The following is a 13,710-nucleotide window of genomic DNA, read 5'->3' on the forward strand; positions in this document are numbered from 1 at the left end:
CAGTTATAAAGGAAGGGGGAGGGAACCCGATTTTCCACCAAGTAACTCAGGGTCCAGTAGCAGGACAAACACGTGTGTGCCTCCAGGCAGCAAAGGCAGGGTCCAGCAGTAGGCGTGGCAGGACGAATGAGCAGGTAGCTCCACCCTTGAGCAAGCANGTTCCAGGCTGGGGGAAGGGAGGCCACACAGCATGAGCCTGACATGGAGGGAACAATTAAATGCAGGCACGGAAGGTCCATGATTTTGGCGCTTTTTGATCCAGGATGTATGAGCAAACCTGTTAGAAGAGGAAGTGGCAGAGCACAGGAAGACACTCATTCACCATAGGCATCTTAAGATCTCCATAAGATGCAGACTTGTGGAGGGTGACAACTCCTCTTTCACTTCCATGGTCAATGCTTCAGGCAATTGCCAGGATTGAACCTGATAGTGTTTGACTCACAACCTCACTAAGTCCTTCAAACTGCTTCTTACCACTTTTTGGTAGAAAGTAAAGAACAAAACAAACCAACAAAAGAATCTGCATGTAACATAGGCTTAAATGTTGAAAGAGCTATGCTAGCTCAAACTATTGTTAAGGAGATGCTGCCTCTAGGCTGTCACATAGCATAAAAAGGATGAAATTCTTCCCATCTCTTTGCTTTGATCTCCTCCCTTCCGAGCCTAATATGTGGCTTCTTGGGCAATAGTCCTCCTTGTTACACTTTGGAAAGAGGGTTGGGAATGTAGCTTGGTGACAGAATGCTTGTTGGATATCATACTCAAAACCCTGGATTTGATCCTCAGCATGGAAAAGAAAAAACAATTAAAGAAAAAGATAAAATGTAGGCATTTTCCTCTCTTTCCTGAGACTCATTCTGGCTAGACAAAGTTAACCTTGCTGCTGACCCTGAATCAGCCATTGTGGTTAGGAAGAGGGGGCACATTAACTAACACAACCTTAAAGCTGTGCTCTAACCCAGAGTCCACGGTGTGGTCAGTGTCAGCTGTCACATATTTTCTCAACTGGGTACTGAGAGTTTTAGGCAGGATAAAGTGGAAAGGGCAAGAGCAAGGCGATGGCAGGTGAAGAAAAAGCCAATGAGTGTCCCTTGTAAAAATGGCACCTTTATTTCCTTCCACACCTGAGGAAATGGGAGCTCGTGGTACTGTTAGCTGCACAGAGATGAAATAGTTTTCTTTCTCTATGAGGAACATAGATGTCATGGGAAAAAAATTAACTACACATGTTGTTATGAAGTCCAGAAGATGAAAGGATGCTATGTGCCCCCTGGATTGACAGTATGTGTTGTGTCATAGGTGGTGACCCTGTACAAGTAATTCAAGTTCTATTTTCTCCCACAGTAAAATAGAGATAATAAAAGTTACTTCATGGTGTTGTTGAGAGAATTAGATGAAACATTTACGCACACAGGTGACCCAGTGCCTTTCTACCCATTGTGTGTCCAATTCTCACAGCATTCTGGGATATAGCAGAGGACATTCCATCTAAGAGACACACTTGCCAGGGCTTAGTATGGTTGTTAGCAACTGAAATCTTATGATTCTAAGTATGACTGACTCCTTTTCCAGGGCAACGTGTGGTTAATGATATCCTCAGCGCTCTCTCTCTCTCTCTCTCTCTCTCTCTCTCTCTCTCTCTCTCTGCCTTCAATTAACAGGATTTGCATGGAGGGAACTATACATGCAAATTATTATTAGCATAAAAATAGGTAATTATTATTTTTTTTACATTTGCATCATCACAGATGATCTTTGTATTAGGCATTCTTTAGCAATGAATGACTAAACTAAGGAGATTGCAGTTCATTCAGACACTCATTAATTCTAAGTAAGAAATTAATTTCATGTCACTCATGTTGCAAAGAGGAGGGTGACTGTAGAGTCATAAGTAAGGGATGTAATGGAAGCTGAAATTCACCTAACCCAACCTTTCAATTTACAGGTGTGGGAAAAGAAAGCTAGAACGGGGAAGGTCGCAGGATTAATTAGTAGCAGAGCTGAGACTAGAACTTCTTCTCTCTACTTCTTTGCCCAAGTCTTGCCATTAAGCCATGAATGCTGATAACACAGCACCCAATTGCTTAGGAACTCCCTGATTGTTTAAAATATCCTGAGGGTGTAAGGACAGAGAGAAGTTTGATGGGACAAAGATTCCTCAGTGAGAGTGTATTAAGCATCCTTCAGAAATTCCCTTGTGCTGTATTAATTTTATCTTGATTATTTCTGCAATGCACTTACGAAGAAGGGAGACAGCTATCTGTCTATATTGAATGGTCTCATTTGAGTCTTGCCAATGTAAAGGTACGAACTGAAAAAACCTCCTACATTAAAACAGCAAATTGCTTATGGTAACCATTGCATAATGAAGGAACACAATGAAGAATTACGGTTCAAATTACTTATCAGGTCTCTTCCATTTTCTAAGATTTTTTTTAAGTAGAAAATTGCACAGTATAATTACAGTAAGTTAATTTGCATTCATATTACAATTCAATGAGCAATTACATTCTTTTTATTTAAAAAAATATTTTATGAAATGTGATTTGCATCAGTATGTTTCTAGGAAAGAGTGGTGACTTTTTCCTTGTGAGGTTTTCATGCAAATTGAATGGCACAACTCATATATTCCAGTATAAAGCTGGGCCTGCATCATTGCTTGTGGGTGGAAGTAGGGCAGAGGAGCAGAGAGCCATCTAAAGCATGACTATGGCTTCTGAGCTAATGAATCCGTCAAAGAATACTAGATATCAGTTTTGGAAGGAGAACCTAAGGTCTTATTGATGGAGAGCCTTGCTCCATTCCCTTTACCATCTTGAATTTGAATTTCTCTATGAATTCTTGCCAAGCCATTATCTAGTCTCCATTTGATTAACTCCTGTGCCAGGATATTCTTTGCCTTTTGATGACATCTACTTCATCACCAGGAAGTGCTTTTATTTTCTGGAGGGTGGTTCTGTTTTGATCTGATCATTGGTGTATTAATGTAATTTAAAGGACACATTTTACACATCCATTGCTGTCCAAGTGCTAGGCATGACAGAACATCCTTTTTACATTTAGAACAGAGTATTTTTTTTCAATGCTTGTATTATTAGCATAAGTGTCTGGGTTGGCCATGATAAAGAGGAACACACAACAGTTGTAAAGGCTGGTTGGCTGTTTTTTTTTTTTTTTTTCTTGTACCTGCTTTTCCTAATGATGTTTAAAGTAACAGAGGCATACACTGAACATGCAGATCAGTTTTCACAAAGGTATTTGCTTATATAATCACGATGTTAAAATATGTATGACCACTGAAACTCCCTGTTATCCTGTCTTGTCACTTCCTCTCCAAGGTGCCAACTGATATTCTCATTTTTCTCATTGTAGATTTATTTTGCCTGTGCTCAGTTTTCACCTGAATGGAATCATAAGAATGTCCTCTATTAGGCCTGGTTTCTCTCTTTCCCTCAATATGTTGTTAATAGTTAGCCATGTTACTCCACATGTCCGTAAAGTACTTTATTTCTTGCTCAGCAGTATGTCAGTGCATGGATCTTGTGACTTGTTTAATCATTCTATTGTACATGAATTTTTGGATCGGTTCCAGTTTTACTTATCATGAATAGAGCTTCAGTGTGTGCTCCAGTGGACATGTATGCATGTTTTAGCTCTCTCGGGTAAACACATAGGAGAATTAAATATGTAAATAGTAGAAGCACTCATAAAGTGGATATTGTATAACTTCGTAAGATTGGGCCAGGTGGTTTTTCAAAAGATGAAATCATTTTAGATATTTACTAGTAATGTACAAGCAGTGTATAACTTCATCAAGATTATTTAATGCCATCAGACTTTTTAAAGAATCACTTTTACTATTTTTTAAATTATGTGTATGTGTTTGTATATTGGTATATGTCCCTGAGTGCAGGTGCCCTTAGGGTCCAGAAGAAGATGCTAGATCCTCTAGGGCTGGAGTCGTAGGCAGCTGTGAGCTACTTGATGCAGACCGAATTCTGGTCCTCTGCTGAGCCATTTCTCCATTCCTGTCATCATCCAACTTTTAGCCTGTAGCCACTTTAGTGAATATGAAATAATGCCTCACTATGTCTATTTGTATGTTTCTCCCATTACTAATGTGTCTTTCCATTCTAGTGTTTATTGGTGCGTTCTCTTTTGTGAAGTATCTATTTAGATCTTCTGTCCATTTTAATTAGGTTGTCTTTTTTTATTATTAATTACTAAGATTCTATGTTTTTCAAGATTTAAGTCCTTTGTCAGATAGACAAATTGTAAATATTTCTTTTCAGGCTCATGGCTTACCATTTAATTTTCTTAATGCTATCTATTAATCAGCAGCTTTAAATTTTGATTAAGCCAGATTTATTATGTTATACTCGGTGTTTTTTTTTTTTTTTTTTTTGCATCCTTACAATGGAAACTGAACATACCCCGAAATAATGAACAAAATAAGGCTCTCTTTAGTGTGTTTTGTTTTAAAGTCTTGCTATGTGACCCAGGCTGCCCTTACTCTCATCCCCCTCCTGCTTCAACATCTCCCATGGTGGGACCAGGCATGTGCCTCTATGTCTGACCTCCTCCAGGACCTTAACCAGTTCATCAATATCCTTTTGTTCTTACATATGGTGCAGAGTGGGTTATGGGTCTTTCCTGCTTCCCCAAAATGCCTTTAAGGGTGTCTTCAGCCCTTAAACTACAGCATTTGTGGGTAGGAAACAAATCAGCAACTGAATATGTTTGTCTGTTTCTGGGTTCTCTATTCTGCTCTAATTATTTTATTTATCTTCATTAACTTAATCATGCTGTTCTGATCAATGTAGGATGGACCCTCCAGAACTGTCCTTGTTTCTTGAAAATATTCTGACTTTTCTAAGTCCCTCTGCATTCTTGCATACATTTCAGAACTGTTAATCCCCTGAAAAAACATATTGGAATTCTTACTATAACTGCATGAAATGTACATTTCAATTTGAAGATCATTGACATTTTACCAGCACAGATTATTCTAAACCATGAACATGGTATATATCTCTTTACGTTCATGTGTCTGCTTTGGGCTTATTTGTTTGTTTGTTTGTTTTTCATCCAGGGTTTGTAAGTTTTGGTGAACAAAATCGATTCACCTTATGTTCAGTTTATCCCTAATGTTGTATACTGAGTTTCCATAAATAGCATTTTATCTGAGGTGTAGTAAGTATTAATCTACATGCTGCATAGAAAGTACATACTATAAAATTTAGCATAACTATTTTTATTCAAGTGAAAAATACAATTCAAATCATCTTAAGTAAAAGAAGAAATATATGAGAGACTCACAGGAGAGAAGAGTCATGGGGAGAGGGTAGCTGGGTTTAGGGAAGGTTAACCCAAACCCTCTAAGACTGGCTTCTTAAATCTCTATTTTCTAACACCCAGTCCTCCTTACTTCTCTTTTGCTTTATACTATGTAGTCTTTTTCTCCACTATTATACATGGGCTTAATTTCTCCCCGGTTTGGGGCAAGAAGAGAATGTCTTTCCCAGCCAAGCTACCCTAGATACACAGTACATCTCCAATTTGGTGTGACCAAGAGATACGTGTCACTGCATTACCTGTCTGTTCTGGGCTCGACTTATAGTCTCTTTTTTTTTTTAATCAGAACAACAATAACAATAACCACAAGATCAGGTAGGGAAACAGTAAAGCAATGAACAAGTGGAAGTATTATTTCACAAGAAGAAAGAGCGCCACCCCCATTCCACATTCCCCTACCCATAGTAAACTGCATAAAAGTGCAGTCCCTTAAGCACAGAGGCAACAATGTATCCTTGCAGAGTTGGATGCCTAGCAGGTGATTGTCCTGTGCTTCTGACTCTGATGTCACTTCCACTCTTTTCATCTACTCCCCTTTTCTTTTTTCCCAAACACTAACATCACTTTAAGTCTTACTTGATTAGTGAGAAACTTGGGGGGGGGGTTGTGTTGGCCCCTAAGAGACATCAGACATCCACTTTGTTTCTTAAGCTCTCTACTTAGTTTCTTTCTAGTGTGCATTTAGCTACACAGAGCAGACTGGTGGAGGAACTGCCATCCCTAGGTTCTCTTGGAAAATGGAAGGAGCACAGTTTACAGCTGCCAGAGAGCAGAGTCCAGCCTAGTACATCCTCCATGCTGCCTTTTGCTGGAATCGGGCGGCCAGGATAGGAGAAAGAGAACATTCTCTGTTTCATTGCTATTGCCCCTTTGACCACAGAAAGAAGTAGCAATTGGATATTTTAACCTGTGTCTCAGAAAAGTAAGAGTAAACATTAAATAGTTGCCTTTAAGACAGTGGATCCTTTATCTTTATGCTAAATTAAACATAGCAAACAGACCCCTAGTTTTTATGCTTGCCTCTCAAGGGCCATCCCGGGCACCCTCACAGAGAACTCTCTGCCCTGCTGCCTTTCACAACTCGTTTCTCTAACTTGAACCTCTGGTTGAAATGCCTTTCCCCTTCATTCACCTGACCCCTAACTATGTTTCAAAATGATCCCTTTTCTTTATGAGGTCTCTCTCTCTCTCTCTCTCTCTCTCTCTCTCTCACACACACACACACACACACACACACACAAGTTATATCTAGCATACTTGCCTGGTACACTGAGGATTGTTGCTGTTGATTTTATTTTAGTTCTTAAACAAAGGAGTGAGACTTTTTCTTCTCAAATACAGATTTTTGAACATGGCAAGAACTTCTATGAAAGGCTTTATATGGAAGCTTAATGTACCTCTGCATTATTAACCTTTGAAATTACCCATTCCATAGTAGTGTCTTTCAAGTACATGGTGGCTCTGACAAGCTTGGTAGGTGTTTCTACTAATCACTATTTAAACCATATGAATCTGAGAACTTGAGATGTATATTTATATTTGAATAATCACAGCATGTGTGAGTGCTACTGCTCCAAAGTAACTATTCCAAAGCTAAGCAAATGATTTCATTTACAATAGCATAAAAAAGAAGAAACTACTTGAGAATCAGTTTAACCAAGGAGGTGAATAATCTCTACCCAGAAGTCATAAGACAATGAGTAAAGAAATTAAAGGGGCACAAACTAAAGGAAACACAGCCCAAGTGGGAGACTTAATATCACTGTGCCTATCCTACCCAAAGCAGCCCAGATCCAGATCCTATCAAAATTCTGTGGACTTTTTCCCCAAGATTTTTTTTTTAACTAAAAATCCTAATTCATGTGTAACCACAAAAGGCCTGGATAAGCTAAAACAGGAACCAACCATATCTGATTTCAAAGTGTATTACAGAGATATGGTGATCAGAACAATATGGTACTTTCATCAAAATGGATAGATTAGACCGGCAAAGCAAGATAGAGACAAAGGAACACATACTAAGAATGCACAGGGGAAAGGCCAACACATAGAGCAAATGGTGCTGGGAAAATATTCCCATGAAGAAAGATCAAATCAACCTCTTAAACTTTATGTAAAACCAATTCAAACTGGATTAGAATTTAACTATAAGACCCAAACCATAAAAATTTGAGACCAAAACTTCTGGCTAAACATTTTTGATATTTGGTCTTGCCAATGATTTTTTTTAATTTATTTTTTTTTAATTTTTAATATTTTTTATTACATATTTTCCTCAATTACATTTCCAATGCTATCCCAAAAGTCCCCCATAGCGCCCCCCACTTCCCTACCCACCCATTCCCTTTCTTTTGGCCCTGGCATTCCCCTATATTGGGGCATATAAAGTTTGCAAGTCCAATGGGCCTCTCTTTCCAGTGATGGCCGACTAGGCCATCTTTCGATACATATGCAGCTAGAGACAAGAGCTCCCGGGTACTGGTTAGTTCATCATGTTGTTCCAACTATAGGGTTGCAGATCCCTTTAGCTCCTTGGGTACTTTCTCTAGCTTCTCCATTGGGAGCCCTGTGATACATCCAATAGCTGACTGTGAGCATCCACTCCTGTGTTTGCTAGGCCCTGGCATAGTCTCACAAGAGACAGCTATATTTGGGTCCTTTCAGCAAAATCTTGCTAGTGTATGCAATGGTGTCAGCGTTTAGAAGCTGATTATGGGATGGATCCCTGGATACGGCAGTCTCTAGATGGTCCATCCTTTCATCACAGCTCGAAACTTTGTCTCTGTAACTCCTTCCCTGGGTGTTTTGTTCCCAATTCTAAGAAGGGGCACAGTGTCCACACTTTGGTCTTCATTCTTCTTGAGTTTCATGCGTTTATCAAATTGTATCTTATATCTTGGGTATCCTAAGTTTTAAACTTCTGGCTAAACATTTTTGATATTTGGTCTTGCCAATGATTTTTTTAAAAGACAAACAAATAAACAAACAAACAAATGGACACCAGAGGGAGAGGCGACAAAAGACATTAGCAAAGTGGGATGCTTCGGATCCAAAAGCCTTTCCCTAGCCTAAGGAACCATCAGTGTCATGGAAAGGGAACTTTGAGAGTAAGGGAACATCTAGAAAGATAAGCGCCTAGTGCCCAAGACATGTAAAGAACTCAAAGAATTCCCTTTCGAGGCATTACCAGCTTGGCCACTTGATGGTAAAGGATCTGAATAGAGGGGATTTTTTTCCTCATAAGGAGACACGGATAGCAACAGGAATAAGCAAAGTTCCCAGACTTGAATCAAACACACAAGGAGGTAGAATTGCAACCTGCTGCAATGGCTAATATTAAAAAAAAAACCAAAAAACCTAGATTATAACCATTATTGGTAAAGAAGGAAGCCCATGCCCCAACAACTGCTGGTGGGGTTGTGAATTAATCCACCTATCTTGGAAAACACTGTAGAGATCCTTCAAAAACCAAAAGTAGAGCTCCTTTCCACGTATGTAAATCTAAGGAATGAACTGATTGTCTCCAGGAAGTGTCTGAATGTCCGTGTTCATTTCAGCAGATTCATAATAAAATCAATGGAATGGCAATCAGTGTTGATCACGGATTAAGAAAAAGTAGCGTGTGTGCTTCTAAAATGGAATATTATTAAGTTTTAAAAAGAAGTGAATCCGCCATTTGTGACAACACAATGTTCAATTGCACTGCGCTACAAGATAAGCCAGGCACAGAAAGACAAGATACAGAGTATATATATATATATATATATATATATTTAACAAGACAGGGTCACAAGATCAGGGTTGAATGGTAGTGTCCAAGAGTTACAGGGTTAAAACAAATAGAGAGATTCTTGTCAAAGGTGTTAACCTTTGTTATAAGTTCTGGACGTCTGTGTACCACAGGGTGAGTTAGGCACATCTAATAATAATGTACTCTACACTTGACATTTGCTAGGGGCTAGATCTGAAGTGAGCTTATCACACATGTAAAAAAAAATCTACTATGTGAGGTAATAAATATGCTAATTATCTTGATAGTGCTAATCATTTCACAATGTGAACATATGTCAAAACATCACATTGTGCACCTTAAATATACACACGACTTACTTGCCAACTATTCAGCATTGATCTGTAAGAAAAGACTCCCAAACTTAGAGCCCATAACCCACTATCAAACCAGACATGTATTTGAAAACTGCTAGGAATAAACCGGATTTAAATAGTATACAAGTTACAGAAGGCACCACTCTGTGTTCTTCCCTTTGGGGGAGTGGCTATCACACACTGAATTTATGGCAGGTAACCACAGGTCTGGTTTCCAATCCTGGGGTCAGTTGTGTTAACTGACCCTGAGTGCCTGTCACAGGGATCACAGGAAGATAGATGACATCAGTCACATGAGGGTGGATGGCATATATTCAGTAGCTTGCCTTTTTTCCCAGTTTGTGTTACTTATGCTGTCTCTGTCCAATGAACAGAGCTTTTAACATAGACCTTGATGGACAGAAGGAACCCTGCCAAAATTTGGCGAATCAAAATGAACTATTTGGACGTATTTTGGGAAGAGAACCAATGTCTACTGGGTTGTGCTTCTGCCTGCTACCTCATTTAGGGCTCATTGCAATCTCGTAAGTGAAGTGTTTACCACCAGAGAAGCACAGAGAGATGGCCTGCCAGAGGCAAAGACGGCCAACAGATTTCCAAGTCCGTATTGTAAAGGTTGTATGAAAAATACCTCAAACTACTCAGAATGGATTAATATATACAGCCTCTGCTATTCTTATTATCTTGCTGCTTCTCAGATTACATGATGAAAGCACATTTATTGATTTTTTTCTTTATGCCATACTTAATACAAATCACATTGGTATTTTCAAAATAACAGCAGTAAAGCCCCACACCTTATCTTTCAGATGAGCTATTTCTTGACATTTAGCTGAGTGGCACAATATCCCTTTAAATTTGGTTCAGTTTAACCAGGAAGGCCCTGAGGCCCATAGTGGGCAGCTTGTACCTATACATCACACTTTCTTCCAGGCTGGAGATAGGAACAGCTGTGTCTTGTTGCCCCCATTGGATTTCATGGGAAGTTGCCCAGTTTCCACGGTAGACTTTGTCCAGCGCCGACTAGAGATAGAGTTTTACGTTCTCATACACTGTATGGCTTGGCAAACTGAGTTTGCCAGTTCCCTCTGGCGTCTGTAGTGGCAAAGTCAGGTGAAGTCAGGAGGCAGCTACAGGTCAGACCTCAGACATGAACTCTTATGTGGATGTTTCAAAGCTGCCCCTAAATCAGGGAAGTTTAGATTTTGTTGTGGTAGAGTCTGTAAAAAGTCAGATTGACGCGAGCTTACCTAAGGTCTGGCATTTACTAGCCTGTAGAAATGACTAACACTCAACCATACTCTCACTTATTTCCTCTGCGAGGTCTCAGATTTCTCTCTTTTCTTGGTATGGAGTTCAGACTCCAGGGACTTCTCTTTGTAAACAATGGAAGTAAAATGTTTTCTTGATCACAGCTGAGTCGGCCCAGCCAATCTCAACTTCACACTGGGTGTAGAACCTGGTGCCCAACTCCTCCCACTTTCCAGAACTTTTGTAAAAGTTGGAGAGAAATCCGGTGGAGGTTCCCTGGTCCCACCTTTAGACTGACAGCCACCCAGAGGGAGACAGAAACCATCAAGAATGGAACCTCTCTGCCAAGTTGTGGGAAATTTCTTCCGATCAGCCCTTCTCAGTAGATTTCATCCTGCCTATGACCTCAGGATTTTTTTCTCTTGTCTCTATGTAAATTGCTATCTTTTCAGAGGTGCCTGACAGCCAAGTTTTGCAGGGCCTCCATTTGTACAGAGCTGTTATTATGGGATAAGCGTAATGGCTCGTGAATTTTGTGGAGGAAGGGAGGGTCTCCAGATGACTTTGTACAAACCAGGCACGGACCTACTGACTCCACAAGCAGTGCATTAGGCTAAATATTTTTAGCCCATTGACTCTAGAGGTAATAACCCTAAATGCATCATTAAATTTTCATGGGTGAATAACAGAAACTACCAGAAAAAATCCCCCCCAAGAAGACCCCCCAAAACAAGCCACCGCTTTAGCTTTATTATCGCCCAGCTGGAGGGCAGGAGTGTGACCCCTCAAAAGAAGAGTAAACTTTAAAAGCAAGTATTTGGTTCTCTTCCTCTGCTCTCAGGCACCAGGCTCCCAGAGACAGGCAGTAGGTGATTTTCACACTCCCCCTTCCCACCAAGCTTTCAAGCCTCTGGAGACATGCGTGCCACACTGGCGTTGACAAAGCCGAATCCAATCTCAAGGTGGAAGAATTTCCGACTAATCCAATTATTTTTTGCCACTCGGTGTTTCTGAGATCTTTTTGTAAGGTAGGACCCGAAGAGCCTTCTTCAGCACAACAGGTTCTAATTTACAGGAGGGTCTACTGCCCTGCATTCTAAGAATGGAGTAGGGAAAACAAGTTAACTGGGGCCTGCGTGCCCTCAGGGACACAGGAGGCTGCCTAGAGCCGATTGTAATAGTGACAGGTGCGGAACAACTTTGCCTGGGAAACGCCAATAAAAGGCGGGCTGGAGCCGGCCTGGGAGGCTGGGAGAGGGCGCCCCCTTCTGCCAAGGGGCTCGGGGCAAGAAGCTCGCGCGGCCTCCGCTTGGCTCTGCGCCCGTCTACTTGTGAGCATAGAGGCTTGGCTAAAAGCAGGTGCTGGAGAATCGGCAGAGTCCTAGAGGGGGCTGCAGCGGCTGCCTAAGAGCGTGGCCGGCTCCCAGCGCAACCCCCCACCCCCACCCCCTGCGACGAACCGCAGGGCGGGGACCCCAAGCTCTTCGCTCCGATCGGTCTCTACTCCCGGGATGGGGGGCGAGCGAGGGGGCTGGAGAAGCGCGACCGCGAGCCGCGGCGCCCCCGCTCGCCTGCTCGTTTGCTCTTCCCCTTCGTCGGCGCCGCGGCGACTCCGCTGAGCTGTCGCTCGGAACGCGTTCCGGCGGCGAACAGAGCGCCCTGGCGGGAGAGGGAGCCGGCGAGGAAGGGCTTGGGACGCTCAGTGGCAGGTGAGCGGCGGGGCTGGCGCGGGGCGGGGGCCGCGGGAGGAGGCGGGTCTGCGCACCGCACGGGGGCTGGTCTCCTCCCCCTGCTCTGACGCGCGCCCGTCGCTTCCCGGGGAGGATGGACCCAGCTCGGCGCTCACCCGGGCTTCCCCGGGCTGGAGAGCGCGTCTGAGTGCGGCCGCCCGCAGGGCATGGAGAGCCGCGTCCCGGGCAGCTGCGGCAGCCAAGGAGGATGCTCCGGGGGAGCCGAGGTGAGAGGCGCGGCGGGGGGCACGCGGGGGACCCCGAGTTGAGCGGGCGCAGGTGGCCCGCGGGGACACCCGGCTTCCGCGAGCCCGGCTGGGGCCCGCGAGCCCGGGTACGGAGGAAGGCTTTCGGGGCGCTTCTCTAGGGAGTTTGGCGCGAGGTGTCGTGCACTAGCGAGTGCCGCAGTTTTCTATCATCTCCCACCACTTGCTTGGGAAGCTACCCTGCGTCTCCTTTCCGGTTGGTCCCCACTTCCTTCATCCTACTTCTGAACACTCACGATCCTCTCTTTAGGCTTGCCTACCCCAGACCCTGTCGCCGGACCCCCTGTGTTCTCCTCCGGCTCTAGCCACCCGAGGCTGCCTTCTCCCACTATAGAACCTGCCGAGTTCTCCCTAAGCTTCCTCCCTGTCTTGCTGGTGGTACACGCGGGTCGGACCTCTTACCCACTCCGCGGAACCTGCACTTCCCTACATCCCAGCAGCGCGTTGGCTCTGCCTCGACCTCTCCATTAACTGGACCCATCCCAATCAAGTCAACCCTTTCCGCGGACACCAGCGCTGGACCGAAACCTTTCTTCGGGTCCTGCGACCCGGTGTTCCCCGTCGCGCTCCCTCCACTATTCAGTCCTCAGGCCCTTGGTCACTTGCCACTCCTCTCGCATCAGGCCCTCTTCTGCCACAACTCTGTACCCCACTCTCTCGAACGCAAGATTAGGATTTTTCATGCTGGGGAAACTTTGATTCTTTATGGTTAGTCTTGTAAAGGAGCCCTACGATTCAGTCCAAGTCACCAAAGGAACCCGGAGTCAGGGAGTCCTGATTTAGGGGTAGTTTTGTGTTAAGGCTCCAGGAAGGTACTTGGTGATTCTACAAAGTGTATTTCCACACCCTGCTGTCACTGCTTCTGCTGTCTGCATCCCGCAGAGTATGCTTGTGACCCCTGGTGGGAGGGTGAGTCTTTACTGCACTTTTAAAGGCGCTTTTTCTTTCTTTCTCTATTTCTTTTGGGGTTGGTGCTAGTGGACCCGGCGGGGTGGGCAGAG

At 43.2% G+C, this 13,710-nt stretch overlaps 1 protein-coding gene across 5 annotated transcripts in view; it reads left to right on the top strand.

Annotated features, from left to right (window-relative positions):
- The window catches only part of Dab1 (DAB adaptor protein 1), an 853,780-nt gene that overhangs the window by 462,740 nt on the left and 377,330 nt on the right, over window positions 1–13,710 (top strand). For 2 of the 5 annotated variants that reach the window (XM_021160238.2, XM_029476420.1), the window contains exon 1: window positions 12,540–12,670. The exons of the other annotated variants lie outside the window; for them this stretch is intronic. The gene's annotated coding sequence lies outside the window, so the exon portion shown is untranslated. Of the gene's footprint in view, window positions 1–12,539; window positions 12,671–13,710 lie in introns of those variants that run through there. 5 annotated transcript variants of the gene reach the window in all.

Source organism: Mus caroli, chromosome 4 (assembly GCF_900094665.2).
Source record: "Mus caroli chromosome 4, CAROLI_EIJ_v1.1, whole genome shotgun sequence".
NCBI classification, from domain to species: Eukaryota; Metazoa; Chordata; class Mammalia; order Rodentia; family Muridae; genus Mus; species Mus caroli.